Source organism: Tachysurus fulvidraco, chromosome 25 (genome assembly GCF_022655615.1).
Source record: "Tachysurus fulvidraco isolate hzauxx_2018 chromosome 25, HZAU_PFXX_2.0, whole genome shotgun sequence".
Classification (NCBI taxonomy): Eukaryota; Metazoa; Chordata; class Actinopteri; order Siluriformes; family Bagridae; genus Tachysurus; species Tachysurus fulvidraco.
The window spans coordinates 6,338,075-6,351,677 of NC_062542.1; the positions used below are offsets into that span (position 1 = coordinate 6,338,075).

The window sequence follows — 13,603 nt, forward strand, 5'->3', positions numbered from 1 at the left end:
AACAGCTGAGTTGTTTCTATACAGTAACTTGTTAAGACCCTGCACACAATCTGTAAAGAGATCCTAAAGCCGTGGATGAGCAGCTCAGCTGAAGAGGGGCTAAGGGAGGGATGAAGAGGGGTTAAGGGAGGGATGAAGCCTGGCAATGTTCCTAAGGTGAAATAAAGCTGTCTTTGTTAGACTTTTAACGACACGTGATTGATATGAGAGTGTGGAGGCCAACCGGAGGCCAAGACATGAGCTAAGCTGGATGTAATAAAACAAAACAGATAGATAGATAGATAGATAGATAGATAGATAGATAGATAGATAGATAGATAGATAGATAGATAGATAGATAGATAGATAGATAGATAAATAAATAAATAAATAAATAAATAAATAAATAAATAAAGCAATAGTAATTATTTCCCAAATCGATGATAACATTAAGCATTATTAATGGATTACTGGAAGTGTTAGGAATGTGATTGAAATAAAGAACTCTTTACATGACCCACACACTCTTCACCTACACACACACACACACACACACAAGCTATAAAACCGCGTAGCCCTGTAGTGTTATGTTTAGCTGTATACTGCCTACTTAATTGGACACCTGGATTTCCAGCAGGAATAATATACACCTAATAACAATGAGCATTGATTATTTATGCTGACAGTAATACTCTACTGAAGCACACTGGAGGGATTCATCTCCCACTGAGGCCATCGTCATCACACCTGCTGTGATAATCACCGTCTTTAAAGTACCGACAGGTGCTGAATCCTAACACGGCTAATCCCACCTGTGCCTGTCTCTGTGTGTTTTCCTCATCTTAATGGAGCAAATCTAATCTGACCTTATACATTCAAATCACATTATACTCATTTGTCAAAGACTGCTGAATTGTGTGAGAGATGAATCGTCTCTGTATATCATATAGCAGTCAGCCAGAGAGCTCGTATATAACGGACGCACTGTACGTACAGTAATATTGCTGGATGTATCATGTATGTTTGTGTTTGAAATTCTGAAGCCCAATGTTGGTGTTGTCAAACAACTGGTGGGTTTTAAAATAGCTAAAGTACAGGTGTTTTCTCATTTTCTTCAGTACAAACTTTCCAGATCTACTGATTGGAAGGGTTTTGAGTTTAAATCCCAGATCTCCCAAGCTGCTTGTAATGATTGAGTTGCATGATCCATACAGTATGTATTCAATTCAATTTATTTGTATAGTGCTTTTTACAGTGGGCTTCGTCTCAAAGCAGCTTTACAGAACATAAACATAGAACAGAAGGCAAACATAAAGAGAAATATAGAGAATTATTATAGTAAAAATTCAAGATACACAGTATATAGTTCAGTGTGTACATATGTATGTATATGTATTAATCCCCAATGAGCAAGTCTGAGGTGACTCAGGCAGCAGTGGCAACGAAAAACTCCCTTAAATTGGTAAAGGAAGAAACCTTGAGAGGAACCAGACTCAAAGGGGAACCCATCCTCATATGGGTGACACTAAATGTAGTAAGCAACAGTTTAATAACGAAGAAAGGAGTAAATCCAAACAATGTCAAAACCAAGGCAAAACAGAGGGAGAATATTTAATATCCAGAATAGACAATCTATGAAGGCAAAATCCAAAGTCAGAAAACAACGGTTTGGTAACACAGGGATAAGCTGATGATACTTCGCAACGTGGCGTTCTTTGTTAGTTGTATATACTGTATCAAAAGGAACCTGGAAGTTAACCAGAAGTGCACCGTAAGCAACCCAGAAGTGCTAGGTTCCCTCTGGCGAGTAGAGAGGGGATTGGTGGCCGTGGTTGTTACACTGTCTTTGCTGGACCCTTGAGCAAAGCATTTAACCCTCAACTGCTCAGTTGCATAAGTGAGATAAAATGTAAGTCAATCTGGAAAAGGGTGTCTTCCAAATCCCATAACTAACTAACTCAATTTAAATAAAGTTAGACGAGTAGATATCTAAACCTACAGAATGAATAACCAAAAAGCATATATATTAATTTGTACTTAGGGGGCATGGTGGCTTAGTGGTTAGCACGTTCGCCTCACACCTCCAGGGTTGGGGGTTCGATTCCCGCCTCCGCCTTGTGTGTGTGGAGTTTGCATGTTCTCCCCGTGCCTCGGGGGTTTCCTCCGGGTACTCCGGTTTCCTCCCCCGGTCCAAAGACATGCATGGTAGGTTGATTGGCATCTCTGGAAAATTGTCCGTAGTGTGTGAGTGAATGAGAGTGTGTGTGTGCCCTGCGATGGGTTGGCACTCCGTCCAGGGTGTATCCTGCCTTGATGCCCAATGATGCCTGAGATAGGCACAGGCTCCCCGTGACCCGAGAAGTTCGGATAAAGTGACAGAAAATGAATGAATGAATGAATGAATGAATGAATGAATGAAATTTGTACTTAACCCTTGTATGTTGTTCGGGTCTGTGGGACCCATATTCAAAAACATCAATAAGTTTTGAAAAAACTCGCTTCCTTGTAAATTTGTTGATTTTTTTTTTCCACTCATAACTTAATTAAATTTGATTTTCTTTTTTTTTTTATTACATTTTAGGAAAAAAAAAAAAAAAAAAAAAAGAGTAGCACTTTAATTAATGTGATGTAATAAAGTTAAAGGGCAAATATTAACGCTATATGCTCTTTATATTGCTTGTAATTGGGATGAAGTAAACATCTGTAATGTATTTTAACAAAAAAATTTTATTGTGTTGAATTAAAAACCCAATAATGCAGCAGGTCACCAGACCCACGAACACTGGCTGAGTAACAAAAATACGAACAACATACAAGGGTTAAGTAGGTCAGTAAGCATGTAGTATGTAAGTCAGTAACTAAGTATTGAGCAAGTAAGTTTAGTAAGCAAGTAAGTTGGTCAGTGAGTAAGAAAGCCAGTAATTTTGGAAACCTCAAATGATACAGACAATCCACGTACAATCCATTTAGTCACATACTTGGCCCATATCCAGACCGATTGTTACCTTCAGGACATTAATTAATCAGTTAGTTGACAGACTTGGACTGGGACCGATTTGAATGATTGTCTGGCTCTGGTTTTGAATCAACCGGACTGACTGAATCTATCACGAATCATCAAATCAAAAAGCTCAATCTGGTCCATTTTTTTAACATTTCGGGTCCAGAACTGGCATAATTTCTGCATTCAACAAACATTTTGACGTCAAGCATTCCTTCAACAAAATTCATTATTATTTATATGTAGCAATTACTAAAAGCAATATTTTATTATAGTTATTGCAAACTTGAAAACTGGTTATTAAATTAAAAAAAAATTGATCTATTGAGAACAGGTACCATATTAGTTCCAATTATTCATATTAGTTAAGTAATTAATTCATTTTTGGGCTTATTAGGTACATTTAGTAATACGGCTACATTCAGCTGATGTTGACTTTCACAGTCGATGACGATCGTTGACATTTTACATTTATAGCATTTGGCAGACGCGATTGGCCAGAACGACTTACATTTATCACATTTATACAGCTAATCACTAGAGGGTTGTAAGGGCCCTGATCAAGAGCCCATCAGCCGCAGCTTGGTGTCCTGGTATTTGAACTCACAACCTTCCAATCAGTAGTCCAACACCTTAACAACTTTCCACAAATCGAATTACAGCTCAAAAATGATATTGATGATCCAAGCAGAGATATTCAAAATATCAGGGAAAGTCAAAGTCAAAGCACAGACAAGGATCATGCGATGAGCAAATGGGCAAAGTTGTAACACGTAAGTCTGGAAACCGACAATCGGAAGCCAAAAAACACAAGTGGGAGTGCAGAATTTTTCAATAAAATAAATCTCGACCTAATATCTGGTGATTATAAGCTAGTGAACTGCTGTGCTTTCTGGGAATTGTAGCCTGGATTGGATGTTTCTGGGCCATGGTGTGTTTTGGGAAGTGCAGTTTGTCATCCTGACACATATAGCATAAGTCAAATATTTATCCCTCATGTCAAAGCCATCTGCTTTTCTAGTTAAATATACAAACCGGTGACAAATTAAAGTAAAAACCAATGACTCTTATGCTTTCGTGGCTTTTTGCCTCTATAGTCAAAGTCCACTTATATCTATAGAGCGAAGAGGAACTGCAAATCAATACAACGTTCTTCTTACTGAAAATCATTTCTATTCTGGTGGCAGTGGTTCATACTTTGAAAAATTTGAAACACTCTGATTGATTTCATCACGTTGCCTGATTTTGATCATCACTCTGTAGCATTGTTCTGATTCCGTCATATAAAAGTACACAAAGCTAATTCACTCATGCAGCCCGGTATAAACCAAAGACCAAATGATTAATATAAATGAATTCCTTTCATTTGTAAGAAGTCGGAGAAGAAGTCAGACCGGATGTTGCCATGGTAACTCTATATTCCTTCGAGATAGGTGACAGATAGTGTGAATCAAAGCAAACAACCCAGTGCATATTGGGTATTTCATGGACACTAGTGAACACTGTAGCAATGCATTAGATATTGTTCACTATGAACTGGGACTGAAATAGCAAATGACAGATTCAGAAATAGTGCATTATATAGTAAATTGTGGCATAGTATCGTAAACAGCTCTAAGTTCAGTATGATCGATCATCTGAAAATGTAACATCTGCTCGTTGATTAGCGATCGATCGGTATTTAGTGGTGCTAGGTTCTTTATCGATTTCTTCAGTTGGGATGGTTGTATTTGCATAAGCAAATCTTTTCACATATATTTTAATTTACTAGCTGTTGGTGTGCATGGTATGAATTTGTCATGTTTATGTCCTCGCTCAGGTTTGGTGACGTTAAGGGGGAAATTTTACTGTGGTTAATGATATATTATATCAGGCTTTCAGGTCAGCTGTGGCTTTGAGGAAATAAGGAATTTTGGTTGTTGATTAGAAGGTAGCGGTTCAAGACCCAGCACTGCCAAGCTGCCACTGTTGGGCCCTTAAGGAAGGCCCTTATTTCTTGTGATTTTAATTGATAGTTGCCAGAAACTTTTAAAAGGCCTAATGAATAACAGCAATAGCATTATTGTGCACACTCAAGTCCTTCCTACACTATGGTTTTTAGCCACAGGCATATTTCAACCAGGCATTGGAGACAAGTGTGGCATTTCCCAACCAGCTATGTGCCGAATAATGACATGTCTAACATCCATTCACGTCACTCAGGCCACAATACATTAGATTTCCAGCAGTGGAAAAGATTATAATGAGATATTTTCACACCATCACAGGTTTTCCTAATGTAACGGGCTGTTATTGTGGATTACACATAGCCATAAACTGACCATTTTTAACCATATGTATGTCAAATTGGAGGCTTTTATATTTTTATTTGTATAAATGAATTTGGACAATATATTATAAATAATTATAAATTAATAAATAACACTCCATGTGTCTAGTACTGTATTTCATTGTTCCATGTAGATGAGGTGAAGAAGCACCATCTGTTTGGAGCATAAAGTTCACTCAGAAGCTTTTCTTTCAAAAATCCTAGCAAAAAAAAAAAAAAAAATCTAATTCATGCACCTTTTTATCAGTTATTCCATTTGATCTAAAGAAACTGTAAAGTTGGATGCCATATTTTTTATTCTGTTGTAGATGTTTTATATTTATCTCCATGTTTATAGAGAGGTGACAAAGCACTGATATATTCACAGGGATTAGTCTATGAACAAGCTGTTGTATGAACTCTACAAACTGTTTCAAGTCTCTAAAAAGACGTTAGCGTGAGGTCTACCGTGCCAGTAGGAAGCGAAGGACATATCATAAATTAACAAGATCAGACACCAGATTTGTCATTTTGATTTGCACTTGGTTGTAAAATAACTAATATATTAATTATGAAGACTAATCAGATTTTTAAAAAAGTATATCTTTCCCATTTTGAACAATAAAATATCATCCCATAATTCATCCCAAATAAAAAGAGAATGATTCTCAAATGAAAAGGCATCTCTACAGTGACTGAGCACAATAATCTGGAAATTTATGAATCTGGAATAAAGCTATTAGAATACAGTATACATTGCAAGTACAGACATTGGCCTAATTGTATTATACAAATCTCAAAGACTAGCATACAGCTAGCAGAGTATGAACAATGTATAAAAGTACTGTACAGCTGGAATAAAAATGGTGCTGGCTGTCGACTGGGACTCGGACACTGATCCGGATGTGCCACCATTCATGCTGTGTCTTCCTTTATACTCTTTATATGTGATTTTGTCATTCCCAAATAGCCCGTCCCTGTATTGGGTCTCTTCTGGAATATCCTGAATGCAATGTTAAAAGTGAGAGTGTGTGTGTGTGTGTGTGTGTGTGTGTGTGTGTGTGTGTGTGTGTGTGTGTGTGTGTGTGTGTGTGTGTGTGTGTGTGTGTGAGAGAGAGAGAGAGAGAGAGAGAGAGAGAGAGAGAGAGAGAGAGAGAGAGAGAGATATTGCTTGTGTCCTACCTGAACTTACAGAGACTTTTATCTGTTTATAGCCATCAGGCTTTTTTGACTGGTTTTGAATTTTTGCTGCAGTTCGCCAATCTCCTGACTTTGATTCAGCCTTGCATTTTGGAACCGTCCTATTGGTTTAATAAACTGTTGGATTAATAAATCGCATCTGTCTCTGTCTGTGTATAGTGACAATCAGTATTCTACCATTAGCAGCACTGTTCACTGAGTATATTCTGTTTTTATTTTAGATATCAGATCTCTAGCATGACATTCAGAGCTATATAATATTTTTCATGGTTGCAGGTTTTGGTTGTTTTTTTCCTGGATTGTGATTGTTATTCTGGATTTGAACTACTTATGTTCAGTGAGGTTTTATTACCTAAAATGCATGCATCTTTATTCAGACCACAGACGTAGCTGGATATAAGAGTTATTTGCGCACATGGGAGAAAACTCATCTTAATCACAGGCATTCCTTATTTCAAGGAATTAATTTTTGGAGTGGATAAATTTCTGAGTTCAATTAAAGTGGGATGTACAGTAAGCATAGTAGATAAGTACTTTCTCAGTTGCATATTGTAAAATACTTACTTTGAGAGCATATTGAAGTAAGAACGCTGGAAAATTACCAGTATGATAGAATTATACAGAATTATACATTCAGTGCCTCCTGGAGGTCCAGAGGCAGGATCCCGTGCCCTTGTTAGCCGGAATAGGTTCGATTCCCGGTCAGGGTGCTAACCCAGCCACTGAAGAACTACGTCCTAAGCATAGAAACAGAAGGGTTGCATCAGAAAGGGCATGCTGCGTAAAACCTGAGCCAAATCATATACGCAGACCAGATTTGGCAATAAGTGAACAGCTGAAAGAACAACAGCAACATATGGAACTATTTTATTTATATACTGCTTATAACTGGGCATTATCTTAAAACAGCTTTATAGAAATATACAAAAATCAGAACATACAATTAATATTCATGAAATGTCCGTCGTGAGTATGACAGGGAAAGGAACAATAGCGAGGAAAAACTCCCTGAGACACAATTAGGAAGGAACCTTGAGAGGAACCAGACATAAAATGTAACCTATCCTCATTGGACTCCAGATTTTAAATAATTTCCCATCTATAACTTCACTATATGGTAAAAAAAAAAAAAAAAAAAAAAAAAAAGTGCAGTTGTGTAACCAGGAAATTCATTGTTGTTCTCACATGAAGTCTTACTTGAGACCAAAGCCTGATTGTAGGTGGCACCATCTAGAATAATCTCATGTATCTCCAGGATCTTCGTGTGGGGTTCATTCTCAGCAGCAGCAGGTGGGTTCTATGTGATGAGACTTCTGAACAGAAGTAGGGCATCAGGGTGGATCAGGCAGGTCTGGAGAGCATAAAATGAGAGAGAGAGAGAGAGAGAGAGAGAGAGAGAGAGAGAGAGAGAGAGAGAGAGATTACTGTAGGTATGCTGATTCTCACATAACGGTTGAAGAGGTTAAGAACAATGTACATTATTATTACAAAGTATTTATCATAGCATTTTTTCCCCACTGTTGAGTACTGCATGTTATTTTGGATGTTATGTATGAACTCTGGGAGGGTAAACAAATTCAGACTTGGCTACAGGGCTCTGGTCAGCATGTGTGTCGGGTTATTCACCTCACCTCATGATGCCAAAATCTATTCTCACTGGAGCTGATCTACTTTTTAAAGACCTCAAACATCAGCTCAATACTTTGCAAGATCATTATTCATAACACCCAGTCTGTTTTTTTTTTTGTCTGATTTATTTTCTCACCTCTGCTGTAGTTACATTCTGTTCATGGCCCAGATCACTGTTTACACTTTGTCCTTTGTAATTAGTCTCAATATGTCTCATTAACCTGTGTATATTTACTCCTACATTTTGTCTCCATTTGTTGGAAATTCTTCTCAAGCTATGTTTCTGTTAATTCTAGGCCACTTTGTTCTGATGTTATGTAGTAATTGCCATAATTGCCAAAAAAATTAAATTGCGTGGACGGTCTCTCGAAACAACGGCATTAAAAAAGTTACAATTTTCAGCTTATAGAATTAAAAAAATTACACATAACAATATAATAATATTAATTATTACAGGTCCTACATTATAGAGAACAACACAGATATCACATTTATGCCTGTTCACTGAGAGATATTGTATGTTATCTCCAGTTTTTATCACACATTATGAATTGTATCAACCTGAGCGTTATGTTGTTGAGTTGTGTCCTTTCTTCATCTCTTAGTTCAGCAGTAAATTGGCCATCATGATGAAGTGGAGGCTGTTGGTGAGGGTGTGAATGGCTCTATAACGCCTGCCAGATGGTAGAAGTGTGAACAGACCACTGTTGGGGTGGGTTGAATTCCTGATTTGTTGCTTGCTGCTGCACCAGGAAACTTTGGGAGCAAAATCACAATGGTGTTTAATAGGAGAAAAATATTCAATGTGTTTTTAAAACATAAGAAACAATAACCAGGTTTTGCTGTTAGCTCCTAATAAAAACACACAAAAAAAACAATAATTATATTCACTCGTTGGTTTTCCATCAATGTTTAATTTCATAGTAATGAAAATGTTCAAGATAAATCAGCCAGAAAACAAAAACAAAAAACAACCAGCATCACACAATCCAGCTAAAATACATTCATCACATTTTTGAAGAAAAAAAAACAAAACATCGATAACAATATTCCGTAAAGTCTGAAATACACGCATAACATTGTTTATAAGACATAATCTCAAAATTAAACATATTGAGCTAAAATCCACTGCACTGGCACACGTTTAATAATATTTTGATTACGTTTGTTCACTACGTTCACTAACCATTCGCCTACACAAACTACATTTTCTAGCCTTTACGATATCAAGCTAAATGCAACCTTGGCTAATCTCCTCTTTAAGCTTTTATGCTAGCTAAGCCTAGTTATGTCTCAACTAGCTCCCTGGGTCTCTAAATAAAGAATCAGTATATCCTGTACATTCATTTGGACTGTGGTAAACACCCTGGTCACTATACAATGGGACACTGAAGACATTTTCTGTACAATTTACAATGTAGAATCAATCACTGCAAAAACCCAAACATATAACATATTTAAATACATCATATAAATGTGTTAGCTTAATCTCATACGTTTCTGTCATGGCACTTCAAGTAGGATGGTAGACTATAGCTTGTAAAATATTTACAATAAAACACCTAATAGTCATTAGACTCGAACAAACTGTATAAAGAATGTCAAATAAAAAATCACTAATATAATTAATAATTTGAGAGCTTCGAGAACAATAAAAAGCTACTTACTGGTAGCTCTCCCTTCTTATCAGTGCATTATGGGAACTTTTTAAGGACACACCTTTAACCACTAATTTCTCTAGTTTCCATGCTTCCATGTCAATTGCTAATCCTAGCTAGCTTCCCTATATATTCTGCGACTCTTTTAACAGCCTGCAAACTGAGAAGCTAGCCACAAACTTTTGCTAACTTATGCTAGAGCAACCGAAACCTAAACAATGTTATAAAATTGTGAATTTGAATGCTAAAAAAATTACAGATTATTTTATTTTAGGAAAATTGTTTAAATGTCTTTTAGAAAGTGTGGATTTGTGCTGATGATGTCGTACACATTTGGTGCTTTTGATTGGCTAGGGCTGGTTGTTGCCCCTGTGGCTTCTTCAAAGGAGTCCACAGGTGGGGCTGTGAGAGAGCTAGACAGACTAAAGATCTAAAATGTTGGTTATGTGGTTTTAAACCTGGGACTAAATCCCGTTGAGACCTCTATCAGTAGTCAGAGTGCATTGTGGGTAACATACCCCGGTCACTGTTACCCAATAGACCAACATGTGGATGGAAGTAAATATTGGATGCCGGTGAAGATCACATTGAAGTTAAATATAAAGGTTAATATACAGTGTGGATTTTTTTTTCTTGAATGTTCTCTTGTCACATGCTTTCTGGTTCTGACCTCTGCATAAATGTGCATTCGACTTTGAATATCAACATGCCTCTGACCGCTGAGTCTGCTAGAAATGCCTCTGACCCCTGTAACGCTTAATACATACCATCTGGTGTGCAAGAGTGTACAGCACGAACTAAATGACCCCATATTTAACTAAATGATTTAAAAAAAAAAAAGTTCTTAGACCCAAGGAGTATTTTACTCCAAAATTATTTAGAGTGCATTTTTCTCCTCTCAGTTTCACAGCTTGTATGATCTGGCCCTTATTACTGTCAGGCTAAATAAAAAGACATCCACTTCTAAATTTTAATTTCCTCCGATCTCACATAATCCTTTTCATTAAATTTAAAAGAAAAAAGATAATATTATTATAGACTCTTTCCACTTGATTAATTATTTTCCCATTGATGCCAGAAGCAGCTGTTATCCTAATAATAAGTATGAAAAATGGCCAAAGAAAGCAAATAGGGCCTACAGTAGCTCATAATATTTGAAAGGAGTAACCTTGTATTAGTCCTTTGTGACTACTGTATAGATCTAAAATAAAAGTGAGGGGCAAAAAAATCTTTGAACATAAAGATTCAATTTCTTCACCCACTAAAATAATCAGCATGAAAGCTTTGTTTAGCTTTTTCCCTGCCTTTATTCTTAGCATAAGGATGTACCCAAAGTGAATATGTTACTTTAGTGCACTATATGCAATATATATATATATATATTTTTTTTTTTTCAGAAAGCTTGTCAGCAAGGTTTCTTTTAGAGACTAGAGCTGTGTCCAAATATCCCAACTACCCAACTATACACTAGACCAAAGTGTACAATATGTCCACATTTTTTTAACAGTGGACAAAAAATACCTCTATGACTTCCTGCTTCTCTTAAGATACTGTGGTGTAGAACCATGTGTTAGCTTGGTGGTTAAGGTGCTGGGCTACCAATCATATGGTTGTGAGCTTGAATCCCAGGTCCACCAAGTTACCCCTGCTGGGCCCTTCAGGAAGGACCATAACCTTCAGTTGATCTGGATAAGGGTGTCTGCCAAATGCTGGAATGGAGCTCTAACTTTTTTGCTTGGGCTTAAACCATATTTGTTGAATGATACCCTAGTAGTGGTTAGTGGTTTTTATGGAAAAACATGTTTTTGAGGTTAATCTGATGTTGTAGGTCACATGACTATGCCAACATTGCAACACATCCAGATATTTATTCTGTTCACACATGCTGATCAGTATGTACTCTCTCCATAGCCGTGCAGTAGGTACTGAATCGAATGCGCTATACGGTCACAGCATGCGATTTTGGGTGCAGCTTAGGATTCTATGAGATACAATAAAAAGGTTGTTTTGTATGCTAGCTTGTGTAAAATAAAAAACATGTTCAGTACGTGTGGAGGTTCTTGGTGATTGGCTGGTGAGGTTGTTGGGCACTCACACTACCCTGTGTTTGGGAAGAAGCAGCATACAGGAAAGCTATTAGGGTTGCCAGATTGAGCTATATTTTAAAAATACTCTGCTGCCACCAAGATCTTGTTTTCCATTCAGTCTTCCATTTACCGGGAGTTACAGTACAGGGAACCCGGTGGCTATCGCAGAGGACTCAGGGTAAAAGGCAAGTCAAGTCAAGTCAAGTCAAGTCAAGTCAAGTCAAGTCAAGTCAAGTCAAGAAGCTTTTATTGTCATTTCAACCATATATAGCTGTTGCAGTACACAGTGAAATGAGACATGACCTTACACACACACACACACACACACACACACACACACACACACACACACACACACACACACACACACACACACACAAACATACACACAATGTACCTTTTTTGGAGATGCTAATCAGGCTGCAATATATATTTTTGGACTAGGGAGGAAAAACCAGGAAGCACAAGGAGAACATGCATGCTATGTACACACAGGACAGAGTCAGGAATCCACCCCAACCCTGGAGGTACGAAGCAAACATACTAATCCGCTAAGCCATCATGATGCTCAAGGACTTGTTTTCAGGAATATAATTGGAATTAATTTTAGTAACGTGCAGACAGTGTGTCAGATATATTACAAGATAATAAGAATGTGAGAAGACAAGGGGAAGAGAGTATTTTCGACTGGATAGTGTCTGTATATGGCAAATGCATGTGCAATACAATGACCTTTTTCCCCACGCAAGGGGAACTTGGAAAACAAAAAGAAAATGTATCATCTTTTTTCAATAGTGAAATATTTTGGACTAGTTTCAAGCTTTTAGTGTGGATTTAGATTTGAGATGCACTTGGGCTGGGAATTGAATTCGTTATTGAACGCATTTGAAGAAAAGTACGTCTAAAACTGCTCAGACCGGCCGCTAGTCCGTTCGCAGGAGGACTGTATGGTGTCGACTCTCACCTGCCTGTTAGAAGGTTACTCTAAAAATTCACTGGTTAGTAGTTTGTAGTCAAGTGGGTTAGAGTCTCCTAGGCAAGGTTAGAAAGGAAAAAAAACAGAAACTGCATTGTTGAATATTTATCATGAAAAATATTTCCTCAGTGTCAAAGTGTTATAGGAAGTTTTGGTCAAATCCAGAGATGTGTTTTTTCTGCTTTATTTTTATTTTTTTCAGTGACATATTACACGCAAAATAAATTCTTATAAATAATCTGCATGATTTTTATAATAGGCTTCTCACAAATAAATAAATAATTACAAAATAAATAAATAAAATACATCAAAAAAATACATGTATGCCATGATTTTTTTTTTTAATTCACTTCAATTCTATTAGGACGCATTGTTAATTATAAACAGATACCATAATATACCGAAAACTTTTTTATACTCTGATTATGCAATGAATCATTTATAACATTCCACACCAGTACAGATACATGTGGGTGTTAATGGTGAGTAGAAAGTGTTATAGCTTTATTGTACATGCCCACACACACACACACACACACACACACACACACACACACACACACACACACACACACACACACACACACACACACAACACACACACACAGGTGCAGTAAAGTAGATCTATCATCATAGAAACATTCATACTGAATTTGTTAGTCATGCAGATCAGTGTTATGCATTTCAGTTTCATTTTGCAGCAAATCTGAAGCGAAACTCATTTGTATAATTTTGATATTTGTTTTTACCATTTATTGGATATTC

At 36.9% G+C, this 13,603-nt stretch overlaps 1 protein-coding gene and 1 long non-coding RNA gene across 3 annotated transcripts in view; one reads left to right on the top strand and one right to left on the bottom strand.

The window, feature by feature from the left end:
- The window catches only part of LOC113659192 (G patch domain-containing protein 8), a 116,627-nt gene that overhangs the window by 55,049 nt on the left and 47,975 nt on the right, over nucleotides 1-13,603 (top strand). The gene's annotated exons all lie outside the window — the stretch shown is intronic.
- Nucleotides 7,682-9,922, bottom strand: LOC125140199. Its single transcript, XR_007139439.1, has 3 exons — nucleotides 9,785-9,922; nucleotides 8,679-8,873; nucleotides 7,682-7,839 (listed from the first exon to the last, which is right to left on the bottom strand). It is a non-coding gene; the product is annotated as an uncharacterized LOC125140199 (long non-coding RNA).